Raw genomic sequence first — 17,005 nt, forward strand, 5'->3', positions numbered from 1 at the left:
AGGACCAAGGTAACAATGAATATACCATACCTGTAGGATCCCCCTGGAAGCTGAAAAATCAATGTAGCTGAAAAAATCAGTCCTCTGACTCCACCTTGTCCAAGAAGACAACACTTTACATCAATTGAGAAAATACAAAGCGATCTCTGAATGGGGCCCATGCTGAGCAGACGACTTCCTGTGTTCACAATGTAGCAAGGTGGACCCAAAAGCTAGTGGGGATCACTGTAGTAAAAGTGTCTACTACAGTAATTTACAGTTTTAGAGGGACCGCACAGGTATAGTACAGAATGTGCATAGTTACATTGGACCACACTGAACCAATGTAACTATATAAAAATATCCATACATTAAATTTATTTTTAGGGTACTCGTCAAACCTTTTTTATGTGCATCTCGAGGGATAAGACATGTTTTTCCTCCAGAAAGATAATGACATTTAGGAACTGCAATGCAAAAAAAAAATATTTTTTTTAAATTGTTCAGTGAAACTTTGTTAATGCTCATTTCCTTGTATCAAGTGCCATGGTTGTCTGCATCGCTTCAGTTGTTTTGTATTGATCTCTGCGCACCCGAGATTTAAGACCTTTTGATTGACAATGGAGGGCAGATACTACTTGTCTACATTTTTAAATATATATATATATATATTGTGAAGCACTGGCTGGTAGGATTGGGGACAGTGTATATGTGTCACCTAGGTTTCTCACCTACAGATAGTGACATGCTCTAGAGTTTGTAGATAAAGAATGTCAATATAACATGAAGGGAAATGCCTAGACTGGGACAAACTACGTTTATGGAAGGTACTGTGTGGTCCAAATCCTCAGGATAAATCCTATAACAGCTGAAGAATCCAATCCAGCACACTTAACACAGCACTTCTGAATGACTGAAGAGATCTCTAAGCAGCAAGCAGATAAAAAAGAGCAAAGTGCACAGACTAAGTGTAGTGAGTGTGTGTACATTTGATACAGGTACATCTCATAAAAATAAAGGTAATTTATTTAAGTATTTCAATTCAAAAAGTTAAACTCATATATTTTATATACTATAGATGCGTTACACACAGCCACATTGATGCAGTAATTCATGCAAAAGGAGCCCCAACCAAATTCTGAGTGCATACTATGTTGTATATGGACATACTTTTCAGTAAGCCAACATTTTTGTGTTTAAAATCCTTTTTTTTATTAGTCTTATGTAATATTCTAATTTTATGAGATAGTGAATTTTGGGTTTTTACTAGCTGTAAGCCACAATCTTTAAAATTAAAAGAAAGAAATGCTTGAAATATATCACTATGAAATATATGAGTTTCACATTTTGTATTGAATGATTAGAATATCATCAAAAAGTTAATTTATTTCAATTTTTGAGATGCACCTGTGTATATATATTGTGTATATATTTATATATATATATATATATATATATATATATATATATAAATTGAAAATCATGCACCAAGGTTTGCTGAACATATGAATAAATGCACATAAATAATGTCGCAATGTACAGAAGGGAACATCACTTCCTTCTTCATCACTTCCTGTCCTTGCCTGTGCTCCATCGATCCACACGTGCTTCCTGGTTCCTGTCCTGAGGCTGCCTGGTCACCCCAGCTAACACACTCCACTCCTTGCAGCAGCAGCTCCATCTTGGGATCCTGGATACCTCCTTTTCGCAGCTGTAGATGCACCAATGACTATAATGCATCCGATCATCCACACACTCTATTGCAAGTGCCATCCAGACCATATCCAGTGTATCCATTATGACAATTTCCTTGATGTCTTCCCCAGCTGGGAATGCTTTTTGCAAACCACGATAAGCATAGTTCGTCTTACTTTATGTGAGTTGCTAAATGCCTTCCTGTAATTAATGTTTACGCATCTGCTACACTAAGGTGTACAGGCATAGAAATTCAGCCTGTGTATACAGCAGCCGTTCGGTAGCTCCTCTTGAGCTCTTCCATTATATTTTCATTCAGCCCATTTGAACTGAATAGTTAAATACTAATTTCTTTTATATACTGAATGAAAGTTGAATGAAAAAAAAATAATAATAGTGTGTACTAGGCTTTAGTCAGTGCACTTTGTTTTTTTTTGTTTTTTTTTTTGCCACTCTAGAGTTTGTGTCTGCTAGAGAGAAAGCAAACATTGTTGCATTATCAGGTGTTAATAAGTTCTGGTCTAGTAAGCTACCAGTCCTATTTCCATGTTTTACCTGTTAGCCAGAACTCACTAATAAATCAGTTGTCCACAGAGCTTTTTATATCTGACCTGACTTATGCTAGAGGCTCTCACTTTCACCCTCTCTGCTATTCGAGCCTGCTGCTCTAAATGCTGCTTACAATGTATACTGCTTACAGAATGCTGAAAGGGTACATGTGTTGCCTGTTTAGGGGAACCCTTTAGGGGTACTCTGTAGTCAGAAACTAAAATAAATGTATTTAGTGGCTTAGACAAGCAGATGTCTTGTTTAGTGTATGCTATGAATTTGCTGTACATAACCCTCCTGCACTGAACTGTGTTTGTTTACTGCTTTGCTGAATAAAAGTGCTTGGACTATTCCTAGGTGTCCCTGTCATGCACATGGTTTACTGATGTCAATACCAGCTGAGCCTGTCCTTACAACTCAGCATTTGAATGCAGGCATTTCCCTAAAATCAGGCAGCTGTTATTGTGCAAAATCGAGCCGCTTGGAAAAGAGCTCATAAGGGACCAATGGCTTAACTTCCCAGCTGACTAAAGATCACCAGGCTTCCTTAAAAACGTTTTTTCACTTTATTTGCTAAATATCCCTATTAGGGATGGGCAAAAAATTCTGCCCAAGCATGAGTTTGGGCCGAACATTGGCTGTTTGCCCATTTGACGAACACCTGAATTATTGGGGTGTACGGCCGTTTGTTTGGCCCGCTGAATGACCACAATGAACTGCGCAGCCGCACAGTGCATTGGAAGCTTTGATTAGCTGAAACAATGAAAGCTTTGCCCAATCAGGGCACAGAGCACTGTCAGAGCCATGATTGGAGAAAGTAATGATGACTCTATCCAATCATGGCTCATTGCTCTTATTCCCACCCCCACAATCTAAAAGAATTCTTTCAATAGCGGCCATTTGTAGTGTGATATGGGCATGGAGAGAGATAGAAGAGGGCTCTATTTAGTGCTACTAGAGAGTTATAGTGTGCTATTCTGATTCTATTGTTAGTGCAGAATATCAGTTTGGTATGAATCTAGTGATAGTGCAGTCAGTGTGAGTGTAGTATGACCATTAATTTTTACTTTAGTGTCACTTTAGTGTGAATCTAGTGATAGTTCAGTCCGTGTAGTGACCTGACCATTAATTTTTACTTTAGTGTCAGTTTTTTTTGTCAGTGTAGGTTTACTGCATTATAATTCAGTGCATTAATGCACATTTAACAAAGTATATTTCTGTGCATTAGTGCCCATTTAACGCAGTATATTTCTGTGCATTACATGCCAGTAACGCAGTATAATTCTGTGCGTTAGTGCACGTTTAACACAGTATATTTCAGTGCGTTACTGCGTGTTTAACACAATATATTTCTGTGCGTTATTGCACATTTAACGCAGTATATGACTGTGCATTATTGCACGCTGAACGCAGTATAATTCTGTGCATTACTGCATGTTTAATGCAGTATATTTCAGTGTGTTACTGCACGTTTAACACAGTATATTTCAGTGCATTAGTACACATTTAACGCACTATAATTCTGTGCATTAATGCACGTTTAACCCAATAAATTTGTGTGCGTTACTGCACGTTTAACGCAATATATTTTTGTGCATTACTGCACAGTTAACTCAGTATACTTCTGTGCGGTAATGCACATTTAATGCAGTACATTTCTGTGTGCTACTGCACGTTTAACGCAGTATATTTCAGTGTGTTACACGCCATTTAATGCAGTATAATTCTGCGTGTTAGTGAACATTTAACACATTATATTTCTGTGCATTAGTTCATGTTTAACACAGTATGTTTCTGTGCATTAGTGCAGTTTTACTGCAGTATATTATAGTGTGTTGTTGGAGTGTGTCTGTAAAGTAAGTAACCAGGTTAAAGTGCACCAATCACCACTTTCCATTGATCAAAGTGCATTAACGTATATATTTCCACATCTTTATTACATTTTGTTAATAAGCACCTTCCCATCATCTCTAGGAGGCCAACAAGGAGAGGCAGACGTTCTCATGGCACTGTGGGGGGGGGGCAAACAGCGTATGTGTCAACAGGCAAAGGTGGACATGGTCAGTCCTCAGGCAGAGCATCATTTCCTCTGTTAGTGATGTTGCCCGTGCTATCCAGTCACAGCATGCAGAGGAGCTAATGGACTGGCTTACTAAACCATCCTCATACTCTGCCACCCAAGCAGAGACTAATGCACAGTCCACTGCAGCTGCAGGAGTGGCTAAATCTGCCTCCTTGTCCACAGCTATTCCTGCCATAGTCCCAGCATCAGGCATGGAGGAGTAAGCTGAGGTATTTGAACACAGCGTCAGCCACTTGCTCCTTGAGGATGCACAGTCATTACTTGATTCAGATGTTGATTCTGAAGTTGAGGAAGGTAGGAACATCAGCTTGCAGAGAGGGGAGAACACTGGTACACAAATTGGCAGTCAGGTTCCATCAGCCACAGCATATTGCCAAGTTGTCTCCAGTGGTAATGAGGGTGGAGGAGAAGATGATAATGAGGTCACTGATGTGACTTGGGTGCCGGATAGAGCAGAGGAGGAATGTGAGGGTGAGGCACAACCCCAGCGAGGCAGCCATCATGGCAGAGTAGAGAGCAGCCACCCTATTCCATCACATTGTGGAGCTGTTATCTCCTGACACCCTTCCCACAGCTCAGCTGTCTGTGCCTTTTTTATCACATGCGCAGCTGATCACACTGTTGCAAATTGAAAACGTTGTGTTAAGCACATCAAGCATGGCAAAAAACACCAGCCATTTGGGTATCACATGCTTGAGAAGGCATTTACCTCCCGCCACTCAGTCCATTGGCAAGAGCACCTGAAAGCCACACAAAAGGGACACAAGTCTGTTCCTCCGCCTTACTCACCTCAGTCTACCTTCACTAAACCTTATGACCTCTCAGCAGCCTCCACTGACAGAGATGATAGTATAGCGCAGGGGGTCCCAGGTCCTTGCAACACATCTGCCAGTAGCACACCACCAGCTGTAGACTATTGCTTGCAAATTTCTCTGCCCCATCTTTTATAATGAAAAAAAAATATAGTCACTGCCATCCACATGCCCAGCGTCTAAATGCAAGCTTGTCAAAGCTGCTGGCTTTACAACTTCTGCATTTCAATCTGATGGATTCTCTCCCCTTCCATGAATTTACAGACTGTGCTGTACCACAATGGTAGGCTCCCAGTTGGTGTTTCTTTTCAAGTAAGGCCATTCCAACTCTGTACCATCACATGGAAGGCAATGTTGTGGCATCGTTGGGCAAGGCAGTCAGCTGCAAAGTCCACGTAACTGCTGACACATGGTCCAGCAAGCATGGTTTGGGGACACTATATTTCATTCACAGCACACTGGGTAACTCTGCTTGCAATTCAGAAGGATGCAGGACAGGGCTCAGTGCTGCAGCTTGTTGTGCAGCCACGTCTCCATACAGCCAGTGGTAATCATGGGAGATTTGTCCACTCTACCCCCTCTTCCTCCTCCTCCTCCATGCCCTCCTCTGCTGAATTGTCTTACGAGCCACAAGTAACCCCTAAGCGTTCAAGGGGCTATTCAATGAGTCAGGTTAAAATTTGCCATGCAGTGCTGCAGTTGGTGTGTCTAGGGGACAGGAACCACACCATAGCAGAGATTCTTGCAGCTCTGCAGGGGCAGGCCCAGAGGTGGTTCACGCCACACCAGCTGGAGCCAGGAATGGTGGTGGGCGATAATGGCACAAACCTCCTGCTCGCCCTAAGACAGCGAAAGTTGACACATGTGCTATGCCTGGCACATGTCCTCAATTTGGTGGTGCAGCGTTCCCTAAATAGGCACCCAGGGTTGGAAGATCTGCTAAAGCAGGCCAGAAGAGTCTGTAGCCATTTCAGGCGGTCATACACAGTCAGAGCTCGGGAGGCTGAAATTTAGCGGGAATTGTTCCTGCCTGTAAACGCCCTGATTGAATTTGGCAATGCTGAAGTGGCTGCACATGCAGCAGAGGGCCATCAATGAGTACCTGTGTGAGTATGGCACAACGACAGCCCCAGGCCAGCTTGGCTTTTTTTCTCTTCGCCAATGGCTGCTGATAAAGGATGCATGCACTGTACTGTATCCATTTGAGGAGGCCACAAGGATGGTGAGCTGTGACAATGCATGCATCAGTGACACAATCCCTGCTGTGTTCCTACTGGAACAGATTCTGCCTGGCATTATGGACAGGGCACTCAAGGCAGAGCAGCGGGAGAAAGAAGAGGACTTCCTTTCCTCTCAAGGCCCGCTTTATGCAAACACCATTCTTCCTATGCCACAGAATACACAAGAGGAGAACGATTCTGGCAGTTTTGGAGGCATTGAAAAAGAGGAATACATACATCAACCCTTAACAGATGGTTTTTCATCCCCAGAACCCTTGGGAGTAGTATGTGGCTGAGAGGAGGCAGTTCCAGATATTGTAATCCTTAGGGAACCCGAGGAGTCTGCTTCTCATGCCTCTATGGTGTATGGGCTCCCTCATGCTTCAAAGCCTGTGAAAGGACCCAAGAATACATGGGAATACTATTGGTTGGCAACCCTCCTTGACCTCCGTTACAAGGTGAAAGTCTCAGAACTCATCCCGTCCCCACAGAGGGTGCAGAAGATTAAATCTCTTGAGGACACCTTAAAGAGGAGTTTATCTAATGCTTTTCCTGACTCTGGTAGGTTACAGTGTCGTGAAAAACATTGTTTTGAGGTTTCTGTTGGTCAAAAGAGGGGCGGTGGAGAAGGGGACCACATAAGTGATGCTATCAGAATAGAGGTACTCACCGAGGCCGAGATGCCGAGAGTGGTTCGCTGTTGTGACTAAGCGCACTCCGCCCCTCTGGAGGTGATACAGAGGGGGGATGGCACAAAGAGGCACAAGCTACCAGCAGGCAGGGTAGAGCTTGCGTGGAGGTCCTGTAGAACTGGAGCAGAGACTGATCAGGATCCAGCAGAAGAAGTAAGTAGAAAGTCCAGAGCAGGCTGAGGGTCAAACACAGGTAAGCAGACAATCCAGGACACAGGCTGAGGGTCAAGGCACTGGAGACAGGAGGAAAGACTGGGTAACAAGCAGAAGGTCAAGGCACAGGAGACTGAAGATAAATCCAGGTTGCAGGCAGAGGGTCAAACACAGGAGGCAAGAGCAAAGTCCGTAAAACAACCCAAGGTCGGGTCCAGGAGAAGAGCAGAGTAGGTTGCGGTCGATCCGGGTCAGAGCAGGTAAATGATCCAACAGGAAACAGGAACTCAGGTACAGGAAGCTGAAAGACATACCAGCAATTCCTCTGAGCACTTGCTCAGCTTTTATAGGCAGCCAGGAAGTCATGTGGAAGTCATGTGGTGCATGTCATGTGATGACCAGTCTGCAGCTGAAGGTTTCTCTAACAGATGCATTTCACAATTTTTTTTGTTTCGCCACCCAGGGCTGTCAGTTTCCACATCCCATCCACAGCATCTGCATTATATGTTGGATGAAAATCTAGGAGCGAAAACAGAGATGGAGAGCTTTCCAGTTGACGATCCACTGGGTTACTGGGTCATGAGAATAAACCACTGACTAGAACTTGCCCAGCATGCAATTGAGCTGCTGGCCTGCCTTGCATTCAGCGTTCAGGCATCCAGTGCTGCTGGAGGTTTTGTTACTGATAACTGATGTCTGTCCACAGACTCCATGGACCGTCTGACATTTATCAAATTGAATCAGTCCTCGATTACCAGCAGCTATGAAGCCCCTGATGCCAATGTCACTGATTAAGTGTTTTTGGGATGTGGAATCTCTTCAAGAATTCTAGGCTGCCTAGTGTTGTGGGTGTTGATTTTGTTGAAGAATTTCGATTTTTTTTTTTGTGTAGATTTCATGGACATAATTAACACCCACAGACCAATTTTTCTGCACCTGTTTGACAAGTGCATATCATTTAAATTTTTGCCAGCAATGCCAATTCCTGCTTACATCAAGAGTACCTCTATAGGGTTACAGTATGAAGGCACTACACAGACACCCAAAGACCAATTTTTCCGTGCCTGTTTGATAGGTGCATATCATTTAAATCTTTGACAGCGAGGCCAATTCTTTCTTTCATCAAGAGTACTCCTATAGGGTTATGGTGTGAAGGAGCCACAGACACCAAAAGACCAATTTTTCAACACCTGTTTGACAGGTGCATACAATTACAATTTTGGCAGCAAGGCAATTCTTGCTTTCATCAAGTGTACCTCTATAGAGTTTAAGTGTAAAGGCACCTTCAACACACAAAGACCAATTTTTCCACACCTGTTACTTCTTTCCAAAGTCTTTTGAAGAGACACCAGAATGTATCCAAAAAAAGGTCTAATCTTGTTCTCAGTGCACTACATTGTGACCTAATCATACAGACTGGCTCCCCAAGCCTTTGTTTTACAGACCTCAGACAGGCTCGCTCTAACGTTGTTCAAAAAAACCTTGCAGTATTAACAATAAAAAAAATGGCATGCTGTGGGAATAGGGGCATATATCAAACATATAATGGGGTTTTTCAAATTTGTGGGCAAATAGAAATATGCTTTAAAATGACAGCAGCAATGGGACCTTTTTAAAAAGCAGCAGATGCAGGGCCTGTCAGAGAGGCAGATGGTTACACAGGGGCTGATGTCTACACCTCAAACATAAGGGTGAACCAAATTGGCTTGGGTACAGTCTGAGCAGAGTTCAGTGAACTTCAAAGAAGAAGAAGATGCCAAAACAAAAATTCACTGGAATTAATGGGAGCCAATACTGTTAAAAAAGAATATATAAATTTAGAGCAAATAGCAAGGGGTTGCCAAATTAACAGCATGGGAGGCACTGCATGGGGTTTAAAAAAAAATCCATTCAGCAATTTAAACTAATTTCAACCTAATTTTAGTTGAAAACTGCACATTTTTTTACTTAGTACATTTCTCTTTTGTTGTAGCACATCTAACAGCAAGAATTGAAAAAAACAAAAAAAAAAAACAATGCACAATGAATTTTAAGCGCGTGCCTAAAGCAAAAAAAAAAAATGTGTCCTCCAGAAAATCCATACCAGACCCTTTATTTGAGCATGCGGTCTGGCTATTCAGGAAAGAAAGCGGACGAGTGTGTGCCCCCCCAGACCATACCAGGCACCATGACCTCAACATGGGGACATAACTTGGGGCAAACACAGGGGTTCCTGGCAAAGTACCCTGTGCCTAGTTTGATGAGGTCAAGGGCCTTTTCCTCTCCAGGGTTATGAGGGTCTGATAAGGGACCTCCCAGTTACTGCTCCACCCACCTGAATGTGTAGAGGTACATAGTATGCCTACTTATTCACAAAAAAGAATGCAACCTAGAAATAAAGTCACCTAAACATTTTAAAGTCAATTATTAAAAAAGTAGAAACCCCCAAAAAAGTCCTGAAGACCCAGTTCACATGAGCAATACCTAATGCTACTCATAGCCAACTGAAAACTCCACGAGCAGTCATCAGCTATATTAGAGAAGAGGGAAGTATATTGGTGACAGCATTCACCACATTGGGCCACGGTAATGTCATTGCCCAAATATGGTTAATGGCAGAATACCAATTTAGAAAATTTTAAAGTGACCCCAAGAACGGTACTTTAGGCTGGTATATGCTGATTTGCTATATACAGTGACTTACTGTATTGGGTTAATGGTAACAAGTTATGGAATAGATGGTTCCCCCAGTCTCACAAAAGGATGGTGTTGGCTTGGTTGATTATCATGTGCTGGGGTCATTTGTGGTAAAAAAAAAAAAGCAAAAGGACAGCAGCTGTTATGGCGTGGTATTTCACAAAGCTACCAAAAAGTATTGTAAATTTAGGTCCTGAATGTCAAATTATTGCACCCCAATCACATATCTGAAGTCCTCTGATACTCGTTTCTATAACTGAAGTATGTTTTCAGATGGTTGCTATAGATTCGAGTGGACCAATGCTAATGTCCTCCAGGAAGCAGCAGCATGAACTGTATTTGTAGTTCTTGACTATGCCACCTGGTATCCAGAAGCAATCCCTCTCAGAAACATGTCTTCTAAAGTAGCAAAAGAGCTGTTTCACATTGTCCTGCACAGGAATTCCTAAAGGACCATATTGTCAGATCAAGGAACCCCTTACATGTAAACAAATGTGTGTTGCTGTTACATGTTTATTGCTCTCAATCAAGGAAGTTTGCCACAGTTTTTTACAGGATTTTCTCTATTTAAACGTTTGTATGGCGTATATCTCTGGAAACTATTGGATATAATCCTGGAGCCAAGAGGCCACACTTCACAAAAGTGTCATTGAAAACATTGTAGAGATGCAGGATAAGATAGTGGCAGTCACGTCTATAGTATGAGAACACAATGTCTTTGTTTAGGTGCCCACTATGTAGAGTACATTTTTGGCAAAGTAGCAGGGCCCTTATGAAATCAGAGAGAAAATCAGTGATGTCAACAACCAGGTATACAAGCACAGAAAGAGAAAACACTCCAAAAATACCATACTAATATAAAGGATAGATCAAGAGGCTCCGTCACTGGAAAGCTCCCCTAAAGTACACTCAGTGAACGCACACCAAGAGTTAGCATTTCAGAGCTCTGTCTGCTACCTGGATCCAGAAGGTAAGTTCTTGCAGAAAAATTGAAAGTTGTTTTCAAGTGAGAGCGTTCTTGCAGAAAAGACATAAAGAACAATAAGGACATGGATGAGCGAGTTTGGAGTAGAGGAATTTGACAGACCTGCACAGAGTCCTGACCTCAACCTGATGTAACACCTTTGTGATGAATTAGAGTGGAGACGTCCGCCAGGCCTTCTCATCCAACATCAGTGCCTGACCTCACAAATGCGCAACTGGGAGAATAGTCAAACATTTCCACAGACACACTCCTAAACCTTTTGGACAGCTTTCCCAGAAGAGTTGAAGCTGTTATAGCTGCAAAGGATGGGCCAACTCAATATTGAACCCTATGGACTAAGACTGGGATGCCATTAAAGTTCATGTGCGTGTAAAGGCAGGTGTCTCAATACTTTTGACAATATAGTGTGTGTGTGTATATATACACAGTGTATGTCTTCTAAGACTCTGAGGCTTTGTTTTGTTTTAACAATATATCAGATTATTTCTACATTTCTATCCCCTTGCATTTTGCTGTCACAGTTCAGCATAGAACACTATGTTTGCTTGTATAAAATTCTCATGTGTCACAGAGAAAATAATACTTGACCCCATGGATTGAAATCATCTTGATGCTTTTACAGAACCTTGAGGACAGATGGCATAGCTCAAAGAAAATGTGCTTTAGAGGCTGAAATGTGCATTGTTTGCAGCTTACAGAGTAAATGTTTTTTTTTCCGGAAAACATTACTTTAAATAGACCCAGTACATAAGTAATTAAGAGGGTTTAGAAGAATTACTTTGAAATATGTGTGTTTGTAGTTCTCTTAAAGGCAAGCTGTACCTGTTAAATGATGTGCACAGCCATTTCTGATCTCTACTGAAAATCCTGTTTACCTGACTTTCATGCTGATCCATTGGCTTCAGTATCTTTTGAATCACTGACTTTGAAAATGTATTCAGATCAGGTGTTCTCACTTCACTGCAACTTAATGTGATGTAAGATGAACAAAAGTTTAGCGCCTCAGAATATGTCTGAATTCAAACATAAAAAATGTAAACACGTCAATGATGTTCATAGACTGTTCATCCGCATGAAACGCGTAGGAGCGGGGCATTTGGCATTGACGTCTTGCTGCTGAGCGATTCCAGGTTGCCAGCAGCAACTTATGTGAGTTTTATGTTTTTATTTTTTTGCATTTGTTGTGTATTTTACCCATGGAATAAACCATACTACACTATGACAATACCTCTGGGTGACCTTTTTTCTCAGTGAGAATCCAATTTGAACAATTGTCAACACCATCCACTGTGCAATTTCCAAAGGGACTTCCATATGTGTTTTGAGACTTGTTTGCTGCTGTAACAGCATGCTGCTGTAATTTGCATGCTTTCCAGTGATGGCATTTTGTTTGTTTGGACACCATTGCCTTGCTATCTGCTCAATGGATTCATGATTTCATCATGGACCATTTTCCGTACAAAGGAATTTCTTCTTTTTTTTAACATATGGACTGTCAATTTAGTCTGTGAACATCATTGATGTGTTTACTTTTTTATGTTTGAGTTCAGTTATATTCTCATAAAGCGCTACACTTTTGTTCATCATCATTTTTGCTGTAAGTTGTGTATACTCCTTATGTGCTAGCTGCCTTGATTTTGGTGAAGCGCAGGATTCCCACATTATTAATGTTATGTATCCTTTTTACAGGTTAGTTACTCAAAAGTATTGATTCCAGAGGCTGCAAATAACATTTTTGCAGGTTGGGTAGCAGTTAGCACATTACTTGTTTCTCTCAGTACAGGTTTTCTTGATACAAATACTGTTGTACAGTCTGCTTTGGCCCATACAGACAAGGAGACCCTTCAGGGTATATGAAAAGCTATATGGGACCAGGTAGTCTATTTGGTACTCAAGGCACACATTTAGAACAGAATAAATACAGTAGGTAGTTCAAAAGAAGCGTGAAGGAGGCCATTTATACGGAATTGAAGCAATGTTTATTATACAGAGGCGATACATACTTTCAGCAATATCCAATGCTGATTTAGTACTTTTACCCCTACAAATTCACACTAACACAAGTTAAAGAAATTGTAAAGGTAGAAGGTTTTTTTTATCTTAATGCATTCTATGTTTTAAGATAAAAAGACCTTCTTTATGCAGCAGCCCTCCCCAGCCCCCCTAATACCTACCTGAGCCCATCTGTATCCAGTGATGTTGCAGGAGTGTTTCAGCTGCCGGGACTCCCCTCCTTATTGGCAAGGACAGCTGCACGGTGCGATTGGCTCCCACTGCTGTCAATCAAAGTCAGTCAGCCAATCAGTAGATAGAGGGGGTGGGGCTGGGTCGCGGCTCCATGTTGAAATGGACCCAGGGAGCCTGGAATCGGCTTGGGTGCCCCCATAGAAAGCTGCTTGCTATGGGGGCACTAAACAGGAGGGAGGGGCCAGGAGTACAGAAGAGGGACCTGAGAAGAGAAGAATCAGGGCTTCTCTGTGCAAAACCAACTGCACAGAGCAGGTAAGTATACCATGTTTGTTATTTAAAAAAAAAAAAACGAGACTTTACAATCCCTTTAATGCCTGCTTCTGTAATGTACATGTTTCACAGCAATTCACACCTTCATGCATTTAACTCTAGTAAACATCTGTTTTATGACAAATTACATAATGGCGATTAGTTTAACTTCAGGGGTGTTTTTGTCATCAGGTGAGTGGTTCTGAAGGGTGGTAACAACTGAAAAATGATTTCAAGAATAATTCAAAAGCCTTGATGATTTTTATTTACTACTAGTACATACCTCCCAATTTTTTGAGATGGGAACGAGGGACACCTATTAGCAAAACTTTCTAGGCATATGACACATCCCCTGTCAAGTTCCTTTAAAGGTGAATTATATGAAAAGAAAAAAAAAGATTATTTAAACCCAGAAGTGTTTATTTATTTTTTTTTTTAACACTACTATTACTTTATATTGGCTTTTGAAATTTACAAATGCAGCAGTTTATAAATTTGCTGAAGGGTTTACCACTTATAAATACTTTGAAAAAAATGAATAGCGCATTATATAAACAACTATATAGATCAGACCAAAAGGAGGGACACATGAGGAGGAAGAGGGACTATGTTCCAAATCAGGGACAGCCCCTCAAAATCAGGGACAGTTGGGAGCTGTGGCAGTATACACATGGATACATATATACATATACAATATATCAGGGTCACCATTGAAAACAATTTCTTCAACGAGAAATATAATTAAAAAAGAAATGCGCATGAGCGCAAGTAAAGAAAATTGCCAGAAGGAAAAGAAGATTCTCAGCCACTTAAATTATTTTCTGTAGGAACATGAGGTGAAATTGAAGGCGTGGTTAGTCAAATTTTCAAAATCAATGGTGGCACCATCAGAAGACAAAATGCACAAAATATCTGGTTTTCTAAAAAAAAATTGTTCGGAATTTGACCCATGCATGGCCAGCTAAGAGACTTTAGATATATGGGTTTGAGAGTACAAAATCTGGGGCAGCTGGGCATGGTAGCCAATCAGCTTCTAACCTCAGTTTGTTCAATTAAGCTTTGGGAGAAAAAAAATGAAAGCTGATTGGTTTCTATGCTGCACCTGATTTTGCACTCTCTAGTTTTAGTAAATCAACCCCTATATAACCATCAAGACTATGCAGGCAGAAATATTCTCTGTTTATCTAGTAATAGTGAATTAAACATGACTTAACCTATTTATTATTTTTGAAAACATCTCATTAATTATCAATGTGTAGTCTTCGTGGACAGGGAAGATTAAAGGTTTGAAAAAGGAGCAAATAGACCACCCTTCCACTTGCCCTCCAGAACATTTACCCCCTTAACGGCTAGGCCATTTTTTTGCGAAACAGCACTGCGTTAGTTTAACTGACAATTGTGCAGTCATGCAACGCTATACTCAAATAAAATTGATGTTGTTTTTTCCCACAAATAGAGCTTTCTTTAGGTCTTATTTGATCACCACTGCCTTTTTTATGTTTTGCACTATAAAGAAAAAAAGACCAATGTGATGAACACCTCCCAAAACCCAAATCTTACAAGCAGTGTCCAAAGATATTCCCACCCTAAACTATCAAATGCTTCTGTTGTAAAAAGCGACAATAGCAATCTTGTACCTTTATTATCCACTGGAGTTTGGATATTAACCCCCCCCCCCCCATTCATGACCAAGCCATTTTTTGCGATACGGCACTGCGTTACTTTAAATGACAATTTCACAGTAATGCTACTGTACCCAAATAACATTGATGTCCTTTTATTTCCACAAATAGAGCTTTCTTTTGGTGGTATTTGATCACTTCTGCGGTTTTTATTTTTGCGCTGGAACGGAAAAAATACTGACAATTTTGAAAAAAATATATATATTTTTTACTTTCTGCTATAAAACATAACCAGTTAAAAATTAAAAAAATAGAATTTCTTTATAAATTTAGGCTAATATGTATTCCGCTACATGTCCTAATAAGCATATATTGATTGGTTTGTGCAAACTTGATATCATCTACAAACTATGGGATATATACTGGAACTTTTACATTTTTTTATACTAGTAATGGCAGCATTTAGCGACTTATAGCGGGACTGGGATATTGCGGAGGACAATCAGACACTAACTGACACTTTTAACACTTTGTGGGAACTAGTGACACTAATACAGTGATCAGTGCTAAAAATATGCACTGTCACTTTACTAATGACTATGTCTGGGAAGGGGTTAAACATCTATGGTGATCAAAGTCAAAATGTGTGGCTAGCCAGCGTTTGTGTGTACTATGTGTGCTGTTTTTACTTGTGATGTGATGGATTTTATCCCCTGTCTTGCAGGGAAAGAAAATCCTTCACTTTCCCCCATTTCAGGACAGAGCTCTGTATTGTTTACATATGCAGAGCTTCATCCAGCCTCTCTCCTTGATGATCAGAGGGTGCTGGCGGACATCCATTGGCTGGCACCAGATGATCGGCTTCTGCTGTGACATATCACAGCAGAAGTGGTGAAGCATGCACGCCCTCTCCCCAGAAGTGCAGAATCACATATGTATATATATATATATATATATATATGATTCTGCACAATGTGGCTGCCCTGAAGAAGTAAATCTGCTATGGGGCGGTCGGCAAGTGTATAAACAGAGGTAAAGATTTGTAACCCATCATAAACTTAAAAAAAAGTAATAACCTCTTTTCAGTTTCCTGCTTGAAGTTACGTAATTTTGTAACTTCTACCTAAGTGAGGTGAATATTTAACAACAATTCACACCTTGAGTTATGAACACCATCTATCACCCCCTTTATGTGCATGACATTACAGTAATTGGATTTAGGTAATTGGATTACTCATAAGGTGATAAATACAGAGGAATTCTCTATTATCAGATTAACTGGAAAAAAACCACTTGGACAAGTGGTGAAGGCGGTGAAGTGTGTTCAAGAGTAATCAGCAAGTCCAGATTTTTTTTTGTTTTTTTTTTACTACCACTAGATTAGCTCCGGTGTAATTAATTAGACTCCATTTAGCAAAAATAGCACTTTATTTAGCGAAACCCCGAGAAAAAGTATAGAGATAACATATAACTAGGGTTGAGCGGACACCTAGATGTCCGTGTTCGACGGGTTCGGCCGAACTTTAAAAAAAAGTCCGGGTCCGTGTCCCGGACTTTTACCGAACTTTTCCCGGACACCGAACCCCATTGAAGTCAATGGGGACCCGAACTTTAAGGCACTAAAATGGCTCTAAAACACCAAAGGAAAGGGCTAGAGTGCTGCAAATGGCAGCAAAACGTAATTAAGAGCATGGCAAGTGCTCTGCAAACAAATGTGGATAGGGAAATAACTTAAAACAACAAAAAAAAACAGAAAAATAAAACAATGTTCTTCTTCATCTCTGAAGGACGAGGCCCATATGGAGTAGGAGGGAGGTTGAGGTGGTGGTGGATGTGGCGGTGACATAGGCGTGCGCACAGGGTGTGCTGGGTGTGCCTGGGCACACCCTAATCACCTAGGGCACATAGCATTGCCAGTGAGGAGATGGGAAAGATCTCCCTGGGACCTGCTCTGCTCTATTTCTCCTTGCCTACAGGTACATGGCCCCGATACATTACTCTCCCTGCTGGCAAACACATGCATGTGTATTTCAACTTTGG

This window comes from Pelophylax lessonae (genome assembly GCF_965119305.1).
Source record: "Pelophylax lessonae genome assembly, chromosome: 2".
Classification (NCBI taxonomy): domain Eukaryota; kingdom Metazoa; phylum Chordata; class Amphibia; order Anura; family Ranidae; genus Pelophylax; species Pelophylax lessonae.